General features: G+C 42.3%; 2 long non-coding RNA genes across 2 annotated transcripts in view; both read right to left on the bottom strand.

Moving 5' to 3' along the window:
- Positions 1–20,230, bottom strand: part of LOC132539804 (uncharacterized) — a 62,145-nt gene that overhangs the window by 2,905 nt on the left and 39,010 nt on the right. The window contains exon 4 of the long non-coding RNA XR_009551098.1: positions 13,555–13,654. This is a non-coding gene — a long non-coding RNA (uncharacterized LOC132539804). The remainder of the gene's footprint in view (positions 1–13,554; positions 13,655–20,230) is intronic.
- LOC132539803 (uncharacterized) lies at positions 10,172–10,804 on the bottom strand. Its single transcript, XR_009551097.1, has 2 exons — positions 10,599–10,804; positions 10,172–10,430 (listed from the first exon to the last, which is right to left on the bottom strand). It is a non-coding gene; the product is annotated as an uncharacterized LOC132539803 (long non-coding RNA).

Here is a 20,230-nt window from a genome sequence, read left to right as displayed (position 1 = left end):
TGTCTTTCTCTCCTCCTCTCTGTCTTCCCCTCCTCTCTCCATTTCTCTCTGTCCTATCTAACAAGAATGACAGCAATAACAATAACTACAACAATAAAACAACAAGGGCAACAAAAGGGAATAAATAAATATTTAAAAAGTAATACATTTAAAAAATGGCCATCTTATCAAAAGCCATATGTAGATTCAATGCAATTTCAAAGCCCCAATGAACTTCTTTAAAATAAACAAATGCTACAGAAATTTACCTGAAACCCCCCCAAAAAAATTAAATTTCCAGAGTAATTCTGTGACTGAAAGAACAAAAATGGAGGCAACACACTCCCTGACTCCACCACATTACAGAGCTATAGTTATCAAAACTGTGTGGCACTGGAACTAAAATAGACACTAGGCGCTGGGTGGTGATACACCTGGTTAAGCACATATATTACCAAGTGCAAAGACCTGGGTTTGAGCCCCACTCCCCCAACTGTAGGGGGAAATCTTCACAAGTGGTGAAGCAGGGCTGCAGGTGTCTACCTTTCTCCATCCCTCTATATCTCCCCATCCTCTCTCAATTTCTCTCCATCCTAATTAAAAAAAAAAAAAAGGCAAACAACAGAATAGACTCAGAATAGAGGGTTGGGTAGATAGCATAATGGTTATGCAAAGATTACAAAGTCCCAGGCTCAATCCCTTGCACTACCATGAGCCAGAGCTGAGCAGTGCTCTGGTAAAATAAATAAATAAATAAATAAATAAATAAATAAATAAATAAATAAATAAATAAATAAATAAATGAATAAAAAAAATCAAGAACCCAGAAATAATTCCTCACATTTATGGACAGTTAATCTATGACAACATTAAATAGAGAAACTCGTCAAAAGATAGTATCGAGAAGTGGTCCGGGAGGTGGCGCAGTGGATAAAGCATTGGATTGTCAAGCATGAGGTTCCAAGTTCAATCCCCAGCAGCATATATACCAGAATGATGCCTGGTTCTCTCTCTCTCCTCCTATATTTCTCATTAATAAATAAATAAAATCTTTAAAAAAAAAAAAAAAGATAGTATTGGGAAAATGGTAACTGAGTAGTTACATGTGAACGGATGGAACAGGGTCATTACGTGTCACCATGCATAAGTCAACTCAAAATGGATCAAAGACTTAGATGTTATACCAAAAACCACAATGGACATAAGAAGAAGACATCCTGTTTGCTTCAGAAATGACTTTAAAGACTTGAAGGCCACCGGCCAGGAAAGCAAAAGCAAAAATGTTAATCAATCGATTTGCATCACACTGAAATGGTTCTTTCTGTGCAGCAAAAGGAACCATCACCAAAGCAAAAAAGGACACCTTTTTGATTGGAAAGAGCTATTTACACATCATAGCAAAAGAGATAATAACCAAAATATCCAAGGAGCTCACAAAAGTCAACAACATCAACAATAAAAATGAACAGTACCATTAAAAATGGAGGAAAGAACTGAGAAAATGCCTCACTAACAAAGATATTCAGGTGGCCACTAAACATATGAAAAAAAATTGCCCAAATTCAGGTTATCATTCCAAACAGCACTTTGGCAGAAGTAATGTGAAGCAATGGGCCCCAAATCAGGAAGAATAAATACAGTGTCCCATGGAACACTTGCTGAAAGTGACACCTGTCAAGTTCCTCCACTGTTACTACTTACAGTGTATTTGTTGCTGAATCCTAAAATGTGTAAAACTTCGCTTTGACAACTGTTGCTTGAATTTTTTTCAATAAGAAGTGATGACATTTTGCAACGAAAAAAGCAGTGAGTTGCAGCCCGGGAGGTAACACATGTCAAGAGTTGGTCTCACAAGTGTGAGTATGAAGTCCTCATGTACTAGAGTGATGCTCTGGTTCATGTTCTCTCTCTCTCTTTCTATCACTATCTCTAACTCTCATAAGTTAAAAAAAAATCAATAAACAGATAAATCTTTAAAAACATTAATGAATAAAGCAGACCTATTTCTAGAAGTAATGATGGTTACACTCTTATCATAGTCCTCTTTCTTTAAGCATTCCCTATTTTTAAAATATTTATTTATTTCCTTTTTGTTGCCCTTGTTCTTGTTGTTGTAGTTATTATTGTTATTGATGTTGTCATTGTTGGATAGGACAGAGAGAAATCGAGAGAGGAGGGGAGGACAGAAAGGGGGAGAGAAAGATAGACACCTGCTTCAAGGCTTGTGAAGGGACTCCCCTGTAGGTAGGATCCTCATGCTGATCCTGGCGCTTAAGCGCATAACTCCTGAGCACTCCCTTTTTTTTTTTTTTGCTCCTTTGTTTCTGACAAAAGGCAACTAAATAATAAACTTTAAAATGGTGAGATTACTAGGGGCCAGGATGTGGTGCACCTAGTTAAGTACACATAGCACCATGTGCAATGACCCGGGTTTGAGTCCCCACTCCCTATCTACAGGGGGAATGCTTCATGAATGGTGAAGCAGGTCTGCAGGTGTCTATCTTTCCCTCCCCCTCTCTATCTCCTCTCTTCTGTCCTGTCAAATAAAAATAGAAAAAGAAAAGGAAAAAATGGCCACCAGGAACAGCAGATTCATAGTACAGGCACCAAGCCCCAGTGATAACCCTGGTGGCAAAAAAAAAAAAAAAATGAAGGGGGAATTATTTTCTTACTTTACTTTTTTAAAAATATTTATTTTCCCTTTTGTTGCCCTTGTTGTTGCTGCTGTTATTGATGTCATTGTTAGGACAGAGGGAAATGGAGAGAGGAGGGGAAGACAGAGAGGGGGAGAGAAAGATAGACACCTGCAGACCTGCTTCACCGCCTGTGAAGTGACTCCCCTGCAGGTGGGGAGCTGGGGGCTTGAACCGGGATCCTTCTGCTGGTCCTTGTGCTTCATGCCACGTGCACTGCCCAACCCCCTCTTACTTTACTTCTAAGGTTATAAAGATGGATGTTTGTAAAATTTTAGCTACAAGGACAACTATGACACATTCAGGTAGTTTATTTATTTATTTTTTATTTATATATAAAAAAAGGAAACATTAACAAAACCATAGGATAAGAGGGGTACAACTTCGCATAATTCCCACCATCAGACCTCCATATCCTATCCCCTCCCCTGATACCTTTCCTGTTCTTTTACCCTCTGGGAGTATGGACCCAAGATCATAGTGGGGTGCAGAAGATGGAAGGTCTGGCTTCTGTAATTGCTTCCCTGCTGAACATGGGCATTGGCAGGTCAATCCATACTCTTACCCTGTCTCTTTCTTTACCTAGTGGGGAAGGGCTCTGGGGAAGTGGAGCTCCAAGGCACATTGGTGGGATTGTCTGTTAACATACGAGCCAAACAAATTGTTGACCAATCATGGACCTAAAAGCTGGAATAGTGCAGATGAAGTGTTAGGGGGTCCTCCATTTTGTAGATAGCTAGTAGGCATATTTTAATTATATTTCAAAGGGCCTGTAGCTATACTAGTGGTTTTTTATTTGTTTGTTTGTTTTTCACCTGAGCATGAAATCTGATATGCAGGTGGATCCTAGTTACTGTCTGGGGAGATGATGTCATGGCTGGCAAAAGGACCAGAAAGCTGGATCACGGAAGAGAGTAGCTCCCTATTATGGGAAAGGGGTATAAATATTGTTGACTGTAAACCCCATCAATTTGATCTGACCTGGGGCCCATATTCAGCTTAGGAGTCTGTGTGACCTCTGCATCCCTCTAGATCTGAGCTCACATTCTGTGGTCATGAGTAGGAACATTACATGCTGCCTCAGTATCGACCCATCTTCCTCAGGTGTAGCATAGAATATGTTGTCCAGCCTCCCTTCAGAGGATGGGACATTCTCTACCATTGTTGATCCAAGTTGAGGGCAAGGTCCTATGGGGGCCCACAAAGGCAGGCAGTTTCTTAAAGTTTAACAATGAGTAATGTATTACTTATAACATAGTCTGCTAAACACTCACCCCCATGTGTCAACAACTGCACTGTAAATGATTAAGCCCCCAATAAAATGATTATATATAATATAATCATATAACAAAACACACACAGTTAGTATAGTGGTCCAGAACACAATAGGTAGCATGTCAGACTTCCAAGCATGAAGGCATAAGATCTTGAGTTCAATCCCAGCACTACATATGCCTGCTCTCTCCCTCTCTTTCTCTCTCCCTCCCTCCCTCTCTCTGCCCCTCTTGTCAATAAATAAATATTTTTCTTTATTTTTTTCTGTAAAGAGAGTTGTAAGGCCAAGAGGCTAGCTCAGAGGACTGAGGAGGGATGGTTCAGGAGGGTCAAGGTCCTTAGTAGCAAAACCGTCAACAGCGGAGCAGACAAGAGCCAGAGCAAGACAGACGCCACAGAACTACTAGCTAGCTTCCACTTGCTAGCTCCCATTTATTGTTGTTCCAAACAGCCTTTAAACCATCAGCTGACATCAGGTGCATCACATTATTTATAGCAGGCCCATTACATCATTTATATCAGGTGTAAAAGATGCTGTGTGTCAGACATGATGGGCCTAGACCTCTAACAGATCCCTCTCGCCATTGTCAGTGGTCATCTCCATCAGGAACAACATAGTGGACCCCTTTGTGGGCCCCTGTAGAACCTTGCCCTCAATGTGGATCAACAAGGGTAGGGAATGTTCCATTCTCCAAAGAGAGGTTGGACAACATACGCTACCTACTACCCGAGGAAGATGGGTCCTGAAATTAGTGCATCCTGGAATGTTCCTGGCTGTGACTATAGGATGCAAGCTCAGACCTACAGGTACAGAAGTTACATAGGCTCCTGTGCTGAATATGGGCCCCAGATGACATCATAGGTTTATAGTTAACAATATTTAGATACTTTTCTCATACTTGGGAGCTACTCTCTTCCTTCATACAGCTTTCTAGTCCTTTTTCCAATTATGACAACATCTCCCCAGACAATAACCTGGGTCCACCTGCATATTAGCTGTTAGGCTCAGACAAAAACCAGTAGGGTCATGGGCCCCTTGGAATATACCTAAAATAGACTATCTTTTTCCAAATTGGAGACTCCAAATCTTCATCTGCAATATTCTTGCCATTAGGTTCATGATTAGTCAACAATTTGCTCTGCTTCATACCTTAACTCTTTTCAGCCACCAGGTTCCAGATGCTACCATGATGCCAACCAGACTTCCCAAGGTAGACGAAACCACTATGTGTCCTGGAGCCCTGTCTCCCCAGATCCCTGCCCCACTAGGGAAAGACAGGGGCAGGCTGGGAGTATGGATCAACCTGCCAACACCCATGTTCAGCAAGAAAGCAATTACAGAAGCCAGACCTTCTACCTTCTGCACCCTATAATGACCCTAGATCCATACTCCCAAAGGGATAAGGAATAGGGAAACTATCAAGGGAGAGGATAGCATACAGAGTTCTAGGGGTGAGAGTTGTGTGGAAGTATAACCCTCCTATCCTATAGTCTTGTCAATATTTCCATTTTATAAATAAGAACTAAAAAAAAAATTTAAAAAGATGCCATGTGCAAAACACAAGCTTTGAGCCAAAGCTAAACATGAGTTTTGACATAGGGTACAGCCCTGTTCTGACAAGGATGAAAGACAAAGATGAGGAGAGACATGATAGCACTGCTTCACCATTCATGAAGCTTTCCCTTGTCATGGTGCTCCCACATGGTGACTGGGGTTAAAACTCAGGTCGCCCAAAACTAAACTCCCACACCTATGGACATCTAATCTTTGATAAGGGGGCCCAAAGTATTAAATGGAGAAATAAGCTCTCTTCAATAAACGGTGCTAGGAAAACTGGGTTCAAACATGCAGAGGAATTGAACTGAGCCACTTTATCTCACCAGAAAAAAAAATCAACTCCAAATGGACCAAGGACCTGGATGTTAGACCAGAAACTATCAAATACTTAGAGGAAAACATTGCTGGAACACTTTCCCACCTAAACCTCAAGGACATCTTTGATGATATAAACCCAATTGCAAGGAAGACTAAAGCAGAAACAAATCAATGGGACTACATCAAATTGAAAAGTTTCTGCACAGCCAAAGAAACTCACACAAACAAGGAGACCCCTCACAGAATGGAAGATCTTCACATGCCAAACATCAGACAGGAGACTAATCACCAAAATACACAAAGAGCTCAGCAAACTTAGCAACAAAAAAGCAAATGACCCCATCCAAAAATGGGCAGAGGATATGAACAGAACATTCACTACAGAAGAGATCCAAAAGGCTAACAAATACATGAAAAATTGCTCCAGGTCACTGATAGTCAGAGAAATGCAAATAAAGACAACATTGAGATACCACCTCACCCCTATGGCATACATCAAAAAGGACAGCAGCAACAAATGCTGGAGAGGCTGTCGAGTCAGAGGAACCCTTCTGCACTGATGGTGGGAATGTAAATTGTGAGTTATCTCCTGGATCACTAAAACTATAAAATATATATATATGTTGTTGTTGTTGCTCCTTTTTCACTTAAAAAGCTGTGGGTACTTTTCCTGTAATTAGGCAATATGTCTCCAGGTGGTAGTAGTGCCTCGATCATAGCTGAGTTATCTGACTAGATTTTACTACAAGAAGGTTAGGATATAAGCAGTTTTATTCTTTGCAGAGTTTTAAACATTTATTTAAAAGTTTTGAACTTGATTGAATATAGTAGGCATTTTTTTGTACCAATATTTTTCTTAAGAATATCAAATTAGTGGTCCAGGAGGTACGCAAAAAAAATGTTGAACTCTCAAGCATAAGGTCCTAAGTTCAATCCCTGGCAGCACATGTACCAGAGTGATATCTGGTTCTTTCTCTCTCCTCCTATCCCTCTCATTAATAAATAAATAAAATATTTAAAAAAAGAAATTAAAAATATCAACTTAAAATTTTAAGAGAAATAATGTAGTAAAGTTAGAGACAGCCTCATTATACTATTGATATTTAAGTTACCTAAAGAAATATTGTTATTTCATCTTTATAATTTTTCTAAGCAACTATAAAGTGGTAGGCTGCTTCTTTTTTTCCACACTTGTCAATTTTTTTTTTTTTTTGCCTCCAGTTGCTGGGGCTCAGTGCCCACACTATGAATCCACTGTTCCTGGTGGCCTTTTTTTTTTTTTCCTGGATAGGACAGAGAAAAATTGAGAAAGGAAAGTGAGACAGAAAGGGAGAAAGAAAGACATCTACAGACCTACTTCTTCTCTTGTGAAGTGTACCCTCCCACAGTGTACCCTCCTCCCGAGCTCAAACCTGGATCCTTGCCCAGGTACTATGTGTGCTTAACCAGGTGCGCTACTGCCTGACCTCCTCAACAAATATTTAATTTTTTAAACTTTAAAAAATATATTTATTTATTTTCCCTTTTGTTGCCCTTGTTGTTTTTTCATTATTGTAGTTATTGTTGTTGTTATTGATGTCGTCGTTTTTAGGACAGAGAGAAATGGAGAGAGGAGGGGAAGACAGAGAGGGGGAGAGAAAGACAGACACCTGCAGACCTGCTTCACTGCCTGTGAAGTGACTCCCCTGCAGGCGGAGAGCCGGGGGCTCGAACCAGGATCCTTAGGCTGGTCCTTGCACTTTTTTTAAACTTTTAATTGAAAAATCTGATAAAATTCCGTGTTAACTCAGGCTTTAAAAAACCGATTTAGGGGAAACCAACAGATGTATCACCTGCAGACAATTCTTTGGTGGAAAAGTAAATTGCATATTTATACAAGCTGCCCTGACGATTACCAAGCCCAATTTTTGTTTTTCAAAAATGGCTTTCGAGATACAGTAGAGAAACCAGCCACACTTCCAACAGTACAAAAATTTAATAATGAAGTTTGAAGAAATAAAGTCACAGGCTTGCTTCTTATGTCTCCCTTTCACATGGTGAGAGAAGATTATTAGCAAGCAAAGCTATCATTGTTTAGTTCCTCATGACTGAAGGGTGAAAAGAAGATTCCAAGTTTTAGAACTGGGACTGACCATAGAGATTTTGTCAAAGCCATCTTCTGACAAGTGATGAAACTAGCAGGTCAAGGGGGAGGTGTTTTGCCTGTGACTCCTTGGAGAGACAGAACTAGACCCTGGACAGCACAGAGACTCTTGACCAATGTGCTCAAATACAGAACAAATGTCAGTTTGTGAAATCTGTGGTCACCTTATAAGGTTGGGTTGACCAAGTTGTTTCTTTACAAACCAAGTAGTTCCTCTTCACTTCTATGCTTCCCATTAAGGCAGGTTAGATGATGAAGTCTAATTTGTAGCTATTAGACCAGTCAGTGAAGTTGGGCTGTTTTAAGTAGGAATGGTTGTGAGGGCATACATTATAATTCCAACAACAACAAATAAATGTACTTGCTGCATTGAGAACCAATACAAATATCTATGTAATCCTAGTGGTCAGATAAAATCAAGAGATCTACAATGTTTCTTTTTTCTTTTTTGCCACCAGGGTTATTGCTGACAGGAGCTTAGTGCCTGCACTATGAATCCACTGCTCCCAGCAGCCATTTTTCTCTTTTTATTTTTCTTTTTTAAAGATTTATTGGGGCCAGGTGGTAGCACAATGGGTTAAGTGCACAGGGTATGAAGCGCAAGGACCCCCAGCTCCCCACCTGCAGGGGGGTCGCTTCACAGGCGGTGAAGCAGGTCTGCAGGTGTCTATCTTTCTCTCCCTCTTTTTCTTCCCCTCCTCTCTTGATTTCTCTCTGTCCTATCCAACAACAACGACAGCAATAACACCAACAATAACAACAACGATAAACAACAAGGGCAACAAAAGGGAAAAAATAGCCTCCAGGAGCAGTGGGTTTGGAGTGCAGGCACTGAGCCCCAGCAAAAGCCCTAGAGGAAGAAAAAAAAAGATTTTATTTATTTATTAATGAGAAAGATGGGAAGAGAGAAAGAACATCACTCTGGTACATGTGCTGCTGGGTCTGAACTCGGGACCTTATGTTTGAGAGTCAGTGCTTTATCTACTGTGCCACCTACCTGACCACCTTCTCTTTCTTTCTCCCTTTATTCCTTTCATTCATTCTTCCTTCCTTTCTTTCTTTCTTTCTTCATTCCTTCCTTCCTTTATTTCTACTTTATCTAGTAGAGGCAGAGAGAAATTGAGAGGTTAGAGGGAGTCAGAGAGAGAGAGAAAAAGGCACTTGCAGACCTGCTTCACCATTCCTGAAGCTTCGCCCCTTGAAGGTGGGCAGTGGGGGCTCAAACCCAGGCTCACAGGTTACCACCTCTTGGCCCCCCAATGTTGCTAAAAGTTTATAAGCATGGGGCCAGGCAGTAGTGCATTGGATTAAGTGAACATGGCGAGAAATCCCGTTTGTAGGGGTGGTTGCTTCACAGGTGGTGAAACAGGTCTGCAGGTATCCGTCTTTCTCTCCCCCTCTCTGTCTTCCCTTCCTCTCTTGATTTCTCTCTTCCCTATCCAACAACAACAGCAATAACAACAATAACAACAAGGGCAACAAAAATGGGAAAAATGGCCTCCAGGGGATTCATAGTGCAGGCACTGAGCCTCAGCGATAATCCTGGAGGCAAAAAAAAAAAAGTGTATATGCACAAAATGCCTGCCCTCCTCACACTAAATTTTAAGATATTTGAGGATTACTTAATCTGACTCTGATAATCCTTATTTCATTTCCAACTTCCTCTCACTTAGGTGTTCATTACCCCTCCCCACCGTTCATTTTCTGTGCCCTGACTCAAGTGTCACAGCTAACTCCCCAGTTGTACTCATAATGAGAAGGCCTCAGGGAGGTGAAGAGAGAACCAGGTACTTTCAGCCCAAATTGCTCCACCGGTGCTTCTTTTTTTTCTGTTTCTTTTGGAAATGAGGAGCTACGCATTCTGCAACCTGAAGTTATCTGTCCATTTTAGGAACAGTCTTAAGCCATCATTCCTTGAATCCACAGTTGTTACAAGTTTCTTCTAGAAACTCAAAAAAAGATGAAAATGGAGAACACCCAGAGGATTCAAGGTCATTGTGAAAGTCCCTCTTCCAGCAATGTCTTATGTGTTTCTTTCAAACGCTCAGAGTAAAGTTTGTAATCCAGCTGGTTCCAAATAGAGGTCAGCTGTGACTTTTGAGTCATTACTTTTGCTTTCTTGGAGTTCATGCATACATATAGCTTCACACTCGTGTGTGTGTGTGTGTGTGTGTGTTTTCTGCACATATAGACAACAAATAAGAGTAAGGCTTGTAAGGCTTTATTAAATCCACAGACTGGAGATAGTTGAAGGAGAAAGAGGAGGAGGGGGAGGAGGAGGAGAGCCAAAGAGCAGAAGAGGGATGAGGGAAATGGAAACGTCTTGAGAAGACTTCACAGCCTTCCCTGCAGGTAGCCCTTCTGGGCTGATGTTTGCAGAGGAGTCAGCTGATTGCGATGCTAATGTGGTCAGTTGAGAAATGCCCTTGTTCCTGCCACATGACTTTATAGGGTGCTGAGTTCTCTGCAATAACACGCACAATAATCTTTTTAGCAATCCCTGCAATTAGGGGCTTGCCAAACTGGAATTGTTACCTTATTTGCTACGGTACACACACATAGGCACGCACATTCAATAGAAGAAATTCAGAACCAACTAACCCCTTGGAGAAAAACAGTGCAATTAGTTCACCTTTCGATGGGAAGATAGTCTTCAAAATTCTACATACAAACAAATCTCGGTGCTAGTTTTCTCCTTCACAAAGGACAATTCACCAGTTTCCAACATAGTCCAGATCATAGCCTCCTGGAGGTCTCCCAAGTGCTCTGGACCTCAGGACAGTGAGGAAACTGGGGGCTGGGAGGCTGCTGAGACCCACTCAGCATCAACATTGAATCAGCAAGGAAGGCAGCTAGCTCTCAAGCTGCCCCGTGAGAACCGATTTGCCCAAGCAGAAGTTAATTACAAGTGTACAATTATCCAAACATTTATGGAGCGCGCTCACCTTACACCCACTGCTGGGTTTCTGTGCACCTGGCCGCCTTTCATAGAAATATTCCCATCAAGTGTGCGAGAGACAGAGACAGAGGCAGAGTGAGTTCTATTGTTCCTGCTCAATATTAAGACCGTGCCTCCCCTCATTCTTCCTTGTAAGGTCAGCTATTTTCTCCTTCCTTGGCATGAATCCAAGTGGGGCAATACCTTAGAGAGACTACCTACTTAGTTCAAGATGGTTTTCCACACAAGAAAGCCACTTGTCCATGTTTATAAAGCTGATTAGTGGTACTGGTTTTACTGGAACCTGGTTCTCTGCGTTTGCATTCCATTGCTATTGTTCCATTGCATTAGCAGGGGATAGCCTTGACTGCTTTTCCCAAAGAGAAAATGAAGCTACAAAGAGCAAGACTGGGTCTTTTGAGTGCAAAAGAAAAGCAAAATTGAGATAGTTTTGTAAGGAAATAAATGCTCACTCTTGATGTGACACAGTCTCCCTGTTTGAGAAAAGCCTCTTGGGGCTGATTCAGAGATGGTGTCCACAACTAGTCATGTAGATGGGGAGCTGGCTCTGGCCAGGCAGAGACTAAGGAACAGGGACAATGAAATGATAGAGGAGAGGAGGCTGGGAGTGGGTGCAAGGCTAGGAGTCAGCAGAAGTAAACCAGTTTGTTACAGACTGATGCTTTATTTGGAAATAGGGTTCTGGGACTTCAGAGAAACCCTGGGAGGGATCAATGAGCACCAGTTGGCATTTTACTTATTTATTATTTATTATTATTATTTTTAAATATTTATTTTATTTATTTATTCCCTTTTGTTGCCCTTGTTGTTTTATTGTTGTAGTTATTATTGTTGTTGTCGTTGTTGGATAGGACAGAGAGAGATGGAGAGAGGAGGGGAAGACAGAGAGGAGGAGAGAAAGATAGACACCTGTAGACCTGCTTCACCGCCTGTGAAGCGACTCCTCTGCAGGTGGGGAGCCGGGGTTCGAACCGGGATCCTTATGCCGGTCCTTGTGCTTTGTGCCACCTGCGCTTAACCGGCTGCGCTACAGCCTGACTCCCCTTATTTTTTATTTTTTTGTCTCCAGGGTTATTGCTGGTGCTTGGTGCCTGCACCACAAATCCACTGCTTCTGAAGGCTATTTTCCCCCTTTTGTTACCCTGGTTTTTTTTTTTTTATCATTGTTGTGGTTATTATTGGTTTTTGTTGTTATTGACATCATTGTTGGATAAGGACAGAGAAGTGGGGAGAGGAGAGGAACATAGAGAGGGGTAGAGACAGATGGACACCTGCAGACTTGCTTCACCGCTTATGAAGCAACCCCCCTGCAGGTGGGGAAGCCGAGGGCTCGAACTGGGATCCTTATGCCGATCTTTGCACTTTGCACCGTGTGCACTTAACCCACTATTCTACTGCCCCACCCCCACCAGTTGGCATTTTAAACCACAGCCTCCATCCTCTCTCTCTCTTTCTGTGACACACACACACACACACACACACACTTTGGCCTTTTCCCTGTTGAAAATGCAGTTTCTTCTCCTTTATTGCTCTGACATGTCTCAACCATACAGAAACTAAAAGAATTTACCACCACCAACCCTGTCTTGCAAAAATTATTGAAAGGAAACACTTGTGGAGAGCAGCCTGGAGAATTCTCAGAAGGCTAGAAATGGACCTACCTGGCAGTTCTTCTCCTGGGGAATATGTCCTAAGGACCCGAACACACCCATCAAAAGAGATCTGTGTATACCTGTGTTCATAGCAACACAATTTGTAATAGCCAAAACCTGGAAGCAACCTAGGTACCCAACAATAGATGAGTGGCTGAGAAAGTTATGGTATATATACACAATAGAATACTACTTAGCTATTAAGAATGGTGATTTCACCTTCTTATCTTGAATGGAACTTGAAGAAATAATGTGAAGTGAGATAGGCAAAAAGAGAAGGATGAATATGGGATGATCCCACTCACAGACAGAAGTTGAAAAATAAGAGCAGAAGGGAAAACACAAAGCAGAACTTAGACTGGAGTTGGGGTATTGCACCAAGGAAATAGACTCTGGGGTGAGGATAATGTTCAGGTACTGGAACATGATGGCAGAGGAGGCCCTAGGTGAGGGGTTAGAGTGTTATCTGGAAAACTGAGAAATGTGGGCCCTGGGTTGGGTGGAGGTAAATAGTTAATTCTATCCACATGATTTTTTCAAGAATCGGAGCTACTCTCTGCCCTGATCCAACTTTCTCTACTCTGACACAATTTTCTCAGACAATATTTTATCCAACTTCATCCTAGCTATCAAACTCAAGAAAAATGAACATAGGCCCCTAGAATCATGCCTAAAATAAACTTCCTAGCTTCCTTCCACCCTAAGATCCCTAATCTCATCTGCTCTGTTCCTACTTTATGGTTATGTTTGTTAACCATTTTGTCTTACTTTATGTTCTGCCACCTTCCAGACACCAAGTTGCAGACATGATTCCGTCCTGACTTCTCTATGCAGATGACTATACCATTGTGTCCTGGAACCTCACATCTCTAGAGATCTACCCCATTAGGGAAAGATAAAAAGAGGCTAGCGGTATGGATTGACCTGCCAATGCCCATGTCCAGCAGAGAAGCAATTACAGAAACCAGAACTCCTACCTTCTGCACCCCAAAACAATCTTGATCCATACTCCCAGTGGGAAAGAAGTGATAGGAGGAAAAGGATAAGAGGGCTCTGAACTCCAGCTCCATCAGCACCCTGAGAGAGAGGAGGAAAAAGGGAGAGATATTTGGATGTAGTAATGGTGTCATGGGTGGCTTGGAGGGGAAGAGAGGACTGGACCTGGAAGAAAAAGGGGGCAATATGTACAAATCTAGACAGATAGTTAACCCATGTCTGCAACCTTGGGAGCACTGTAGTGGTTTGCAATGGAGGGACTGGGGATTTAGAACTCTGGTGGTGGGAACATCGTGGAATTATATCCCTGCTGATATGTAATTTTGTAAATCAATAGTAAAATAAAGAAAGAAAGAAGGATGTACTGTAGATAGTATAATGGTTATGTAAACCATTATACTCTCATGCCTGAGGTTCCAAAGCCCCAGGTTTAATCCCCCGCACCACCATAAGCCAGAACTGAACAGTGCTCTGGTTAAAAAAAATATAAAAAAATATATATATATATATATATGCACATATATATACATATATATATATGAAAGAAAGAAAGCTGAGAAATGTTACATATGTACAAATTATTGTATTTTACGGTCAACTGTAAACCATTAATCCCCCCAATAAAGGGGAAAAAATAAACTAAAATGTAAAAAACCAGAATTACTGAAAGGAGTCCTACAAGAGAAGTAAAATAACTCTAATTCCAAGTGAAGTATCTGTGGTAGAATAGAAATGGAAACTCAAACACAAAGGAAAAGGGAGGGCAGAAAGGACAGAGTGATATCACCAATGTTGGAGAACCAAGGCCAACCATTAAAGACCTAGACATCAAAACAGAAACTTTAACATACCAAGCTTAGCTTCCAGCTCTGCTAGAAGTAGAAGCAGAAGGAAAAGTGTTGAGTGGGACAGGTCAGGAAGAGAGGGATGAAAACAGGATGATTCCACAGGTAGGTGGAACTTGGGAGACAGAGTTAGTGTGGGAGAATACAGGACTAAACTTGGACTGAGGGTGATATACTACACCAAAGCAAAGGATTCCTTCCCTGGGGAGGGAAAGAATAGGCGGTCTGGAAGGAGAGAGGGGATAGGGATGGGGGTGAGGAATAAGAGTATGTAGTAGACACCTGTTACACAGAAATGGAAACTTTACAACTGTATAGACAAATGGGCTGTAACTCATTAAGGGGTTACCTCAAGAAAGCACAGGTTGTCTGAGGGCACGGATCTCACCTTCCCCCCACATCCCTGTACCCAACACTGGGCTGGTACACATACTTCAGTAACTGAGTCCATTAACCAAGCAGATGGTCACTGAGCATCTACTTTATGCCAGCACTGTGCTCAGTGCTAGAGACAGCTGTGAGCAAGACACACATGGTGCCTGCCCTCAGGAGCCTTGCATTCTGTTAAGGGACCTCCACCCTCCAAAAGCTTCCGTGGTGGATCAAGGTCAGACCAGTTGGACCCCGTGAAAAACATGCCCTGTCCTGTAGCATGGTTCTACTTTAATTAACAGTGGACTCATGAGAAAAATGTACTAGGGTTTGGATTTTCTTATAAGCTACCAGAGAGACAGACAGATCAACTGGCCCAAGGCTGGCTACATCTTCCCGGCAATGCCCGTGGGACTGGCGTTATGGCCGTACAACAGAAGAAAGACAGTCCCCCTCATCCTTCATGTAATTGAATTCTGCTAACTCCAAGTCTGTGTATTGCTCACTGACCTGTCCTTTGACACTGCCCACACACCTGAAGAAATCAGTAACAACCACCCCTTAAATACCTCTTTTCTTATAATTATAGTATACTTTTATTAGAGGAAATTCACACTATGACAACAGCATTCTGTAATCCAACTAGTGGTAAAGAAAGGTTGTAGAAATATCAGTCACTGAATTCCTGGTTTAGAAGATTTGGCAGACAGGCACATATACTGATATATATTATGATATATGCATGAATATATGTGCATATGTATGTATACACACATGTGTGAATGAATGAACTGGAACACAAAGGTAACTTAGCAAATTGACTTAAGGAAGCTTTATCATTTAGGGAGCTGGGCGGTAGCATAGCGGGTTGAGCGCACATGGCATGAAGTGCAAGGACCCGCAGAAGGTGGTGGTACACCTGGATGAGTACACACACATTACCAGGCACAAGGACTGGGGTTCGAGCACTCACTCATCACCTGCAAGGGAGAAGCTTCACAAGTGATGAAGCAGGTCTGCAGGCATCTGTCTGTCTCCCTCTCTTTCTTTCCCTCCCTTCTCAATTTCTCTCTATTTAATTAATCAAGTTAAAGGGGGGAAAGAGCTACAGAATGCTATGTAGAATTTTCAGTGGACATCCTAAAGCTATAGATAGATATAGATATAGATATAGTTCAGGAACAAAAAAGCAAAGGGGGAAAACTGAGGCTTCATCAAAATACACAATTTCTGTACATCCAAGGACAACCAAGAGAGTAAAAAGACATGAGAGAAAATCATTTATCTAATAAGGGGTTGATATTCTGAATAAACAGAGAGTTCCTATAACAATAACAAAAGGGAAAACACAATTATCAAGAGAATGGACAACAAAAGACTTCAACAGACATTTTGTCAAAGATACAGAAATTTTTGTGAACTGGGAGGTGGCACAGTGGCTAAAGTTTTGGACTCACTGGCACGAGGTCCTGAGTTCTATCCCTGGTACTACATGTGCCAGAATGATGCTCTGATTTTCTCCTGGGGCCATTTCTTAAGTCCTGCCCCAGGTTTAAATGTGGTCCCAGAAAGCCACCTGAAGAAATAAAGGAAAGCAGAAGACACCAATCCACGTGAAACACACCACTCAGAAGCAGAGAGAACTGGTCGACCTGAGGAAAAAACCTTCTCTTTATCAAGGTGATGCAGCCAGTATTCCCCTAGGATGTCTTCAGGGCACTCAAGGAGAGTGCCATGAGAGAAACACTCAGCTTTAAATACCTGCCAGGCCTAGAGTTTGAAAGCTACCTTCCATGTGTAAAAAGAAAACTTTCCAAACCATACTGGAGCCCAATGGCACCAGGGAAATCTGTGCCACTACAGACACTTGCCAAAATATCTTCCTGAACACTGACCCAAATGGAAAAGTGAATGAGGGCCCTACAAACATATGCAACAAGGCTTACATAAGAAGGCTAGGTCACCCAACCTGCTCTCATGCCATCGCAAACTTTTAAAATTAGTTTATTTGTTACTGCCACCAGGGTTATTGCTGAGGCTAGGTGCCTGCACTACAAATCCACTGCTCCTGGCAGCCATTTTTTTTCTCTCTGTTTTATTTAACAGGACAGAGAGAAATTGAGAGAGGAGGGGAGATAAAGAGGGAAAGAGAAAGAGAGACACCTGCAGACTTGCTTCACCACTCATGAAGCATCCACCCTGCAGGTCAGGAGTAGGGGCTTGAAACTGGATCCTTGCACATGGTAATATGTGCATTAAACTGGGTATGCCACCACCTGGCCCCCTATTGTAAACATTTATAAACCCATGATGGCCCAGTAGCACTTGAACTGTATTGTTCTCATCGCACAAAATGTCAAGGTCATAAAACTAACAGAACATGACATCCTTCCTTTAACTACATATTTTTGTTCAACATGAGATTTTTGCATTGTGCTTTTTAAAAATATTTCATCCACTCTTGAACAGGTATAGTATTTCATTCCACACATAAAGTGTGTGTCTTGCTCCCAGCTTTGCTTTCCAGCTCTTTTTTCCCACTATCAACCTCAGAGAACTCAGAATCCTTGATTAGTACGAAGGAGGGAGGGGGGAACATTAGAATGAGAGGGCTTTCTATTTACAGATGGTCTGAACGGGAGAAGAGTAGGGGCAAAAATCAAGCTGTGCGGTCTGATTACATCCCATAAGATGTTTTCAGTCTATTGGTTATAGGAATGTACACACCAGCTGCAAAGCAGAATGCATGGCAGTTGGGCCTTTAACTGGGGCCTGAGAGAGAAACTCCAACATGACATAATGAAATATCTTGGGATTTTAAATCAAAGACCAAGGTTCTACCTATGACTGTGCATATATGCACAGGAAGTATTCTGGTAACCTCAGTACATTATCTACTAATTTGGTGACTATTACTCAATACTCTTTATATGGCAGGAAGACAGGATTACATCTCTTGGGATGGGGAAGTTAGAAGATCAACAGCCCTGTAGAAAATGATCCCTTTCAGCCACCAAGCTGCAGACGCTACCATGACACCATCCTCACTTCCCTGGGCAGACGACCTCACCGATGTGTCCTGGAGTCTCACCTTCCCAGAGCCCTATCCCACTAGGGAAAGATAGAAACAGGCTGGGGGTATGGGTCGATCTGCCAATGTCTGTGTTCAGCAGAGAAGCCAGACCTTCCACCTTCTGCACTCCATAAAGAATTTTGGTCCAGAGGCCAGGCGGTGGCACACCTGGTTAAGCACACACATTTTAACGTGCAAGGACCCAAGTTCAAGTACCTGGTCCCCACCTGCAAGGGGAAAGCTTCACCAGTGGTGAAGTAGGGCTGCAGGTATCTCTCTGTCTCTCTTCCTCTCTATCTCCCCCTTCCCTCTCAATTTCTGGCTGTCTCTACCCAGTAAATAAAGATAATAAAAATAAATTTTAAAAAATATTTTTTAAAAAACAATTTTGGTCCATATTCCCAGAAGGACAAAAAATAGGTAAGCTTCCAGTGTAGGGGATGGGACACAGAACTCTGGTGGTGTGAACTGTGTAGAATTGTACCCCTGTTATCTTACAATCTTGTTAATCATTATTAAATCACTTCTTCTTCTTCTAGCGTTTGCCCTTCTTCCGTAGCCAGTCAACAGCGTCAGGTTGAGCCTGATGTAAAGTTTCGAGACCTCCTTTGAATCTGGAGAGGTGGCAGTCGTTGACTATGTGGGTCATAGTCTGTCTGGAGCCGCAGGGGCAGTTCGGGTCGTCTCTGGCTCCCCAGCGATGGAACATAGCGGCGCACCGGCCATGGCCTGTTCGATACCGATTGAGGAGGGCCCAGTCATAACGTGCTAGGTCAAAGCCGGGTTGACGCTTGCAGGGGTCTGTGATGAGGTGTTTGTTCTTTACCTCAGCTGACTGCCAACTCTGTTTCCAAGAGTCTGGAACAGAGAAGTTCAGTGTAGGCATAGGGGACCAGATTGGGTGACGAGACGTCAAGCGTTGGACAGGGTGGGCGAAGATATCCGCGTATATTGGCAGGTCCGGTCGAGCGTAGACGTGGGAAATGAACTTAGACGATGCCGCATCCCGACAAATATCTGGCGGGGCGATGTTACTAAGAACTGGCAGCCATGGAACCGGGGTGGAACGGATGGTTCCAGAAATTATCCTCATGGAGGAATATAATTTGGAGTCGACCAAGTGGACATGGGGGCTACGGAACCATAATGGGGCACAGTATTCTGCAGTGGAATAGCATAATGCCAGAGCATAATGCCAGAATAGCATAATGCCAGAATAGCATAATGCCAGAGCATAATGCCCTCTCAACTTATTAAATCACTAATAAAAATTGTTATAAAAAAGAAAGAAAATAATTCAAGGGCACTGGTATCTACAGAAGACAAAGTATCCCCCAAGTAGGGAGTTAAGGAAGCTGTCTGCTGAGCTAAGGTGGTTAGAAACACTAAAGACAGGGCATGTGAAGACAAGGGATGCCTCAGCCAGAGGGTACTGAGTTTGTGAAAGCATGGAGGAGGCAGGAGTCTAAACTAGGCAAACTCAGTGAGCAGAAAGTGGATGCTAGGGGAAGGAGAGCAAGAAATAGTGGCCAAAGGGCACAGAATTTCTTTAATTTCTTTTTTATTGGGGGATTGATGTTTTATAATCGACAGTCAATACAATAGTTTACACATGGATAACATTTCCCAGTTTTCCACATAACAATACAACTCCCACTAGGTCTTCTGCCACACTTTTCAAGGACCTGAACTCCACCCCCCCCACCCACCCACCCCAGAGACTTTTCCTTTGGTGCAGTACATCAAACTCCAGTCCAGGTTCTGCTTAGTGTTTTCTCTTTTGATCTTGTTTTTCAACTTCTGCCTGTGAATGAGATCATCCCATATTCATCCTTCTGTTTCTGACTTATTTCACTCAATGGGATTTCTTCAAGCTCCATCCAAGATGGGCCAAAGACGGTGAAACCACTATTTTTAAAAACTGAGTAGTATTCCATTGTGTGTATATACCACAACTTGCTCAGCCACTCATCTGTTGTTGGACACCTGGGTTGCTTCCAGGTTTTGGCTATTACAAATTGAGGGCACAGAATTTCAGTTAAGCAAGTTTCATTACAGCAATGTGACTATTCTACACCTGATATATGCTAAGAGGGAAGATCTCAAGTTTCAACACACACAAAGAAAGAGAGGAAGAAAGAAAGAAAGAAAGAAAGAAAGAAAGAAAGAAAGAAAGAAAGGAAGGAAGGAAGGAAGAGAAAGAGGAAGAATAAGAGAGAAAGGAAGGAAGGAAGGGAGGGAGGGAGGGGAGGGAAGGAGGACGGGAAAGAAAATGGCGGCCTAGGAAGTGGCACAGTGGATAAAGTGTTGAAGTCAAAAGCATATGGTCCTGAATTCATTCTCTAATACCACATTTGTTAGATCTAG

The sequence above is a fragment of the Erinaceus europaeus genome, chromosome 8, assembly GCF_950295315.1.
Source record: "Erinaceus europaeus chromosome 8, mEriEur2.1, whole genome shotgun sequence".
Classification (NCBI taxonomy): Eukaryota; Metazoa; Chordata; class Mammalia; order Eulipotyphla; family Erinaceidae; genus Erinaceus; species Erinaceus europaeus.
Note: the sequence above shows the minus strand (reverse complement) of the source record. Positions and strands in the feature narration are given on the sequence as shown.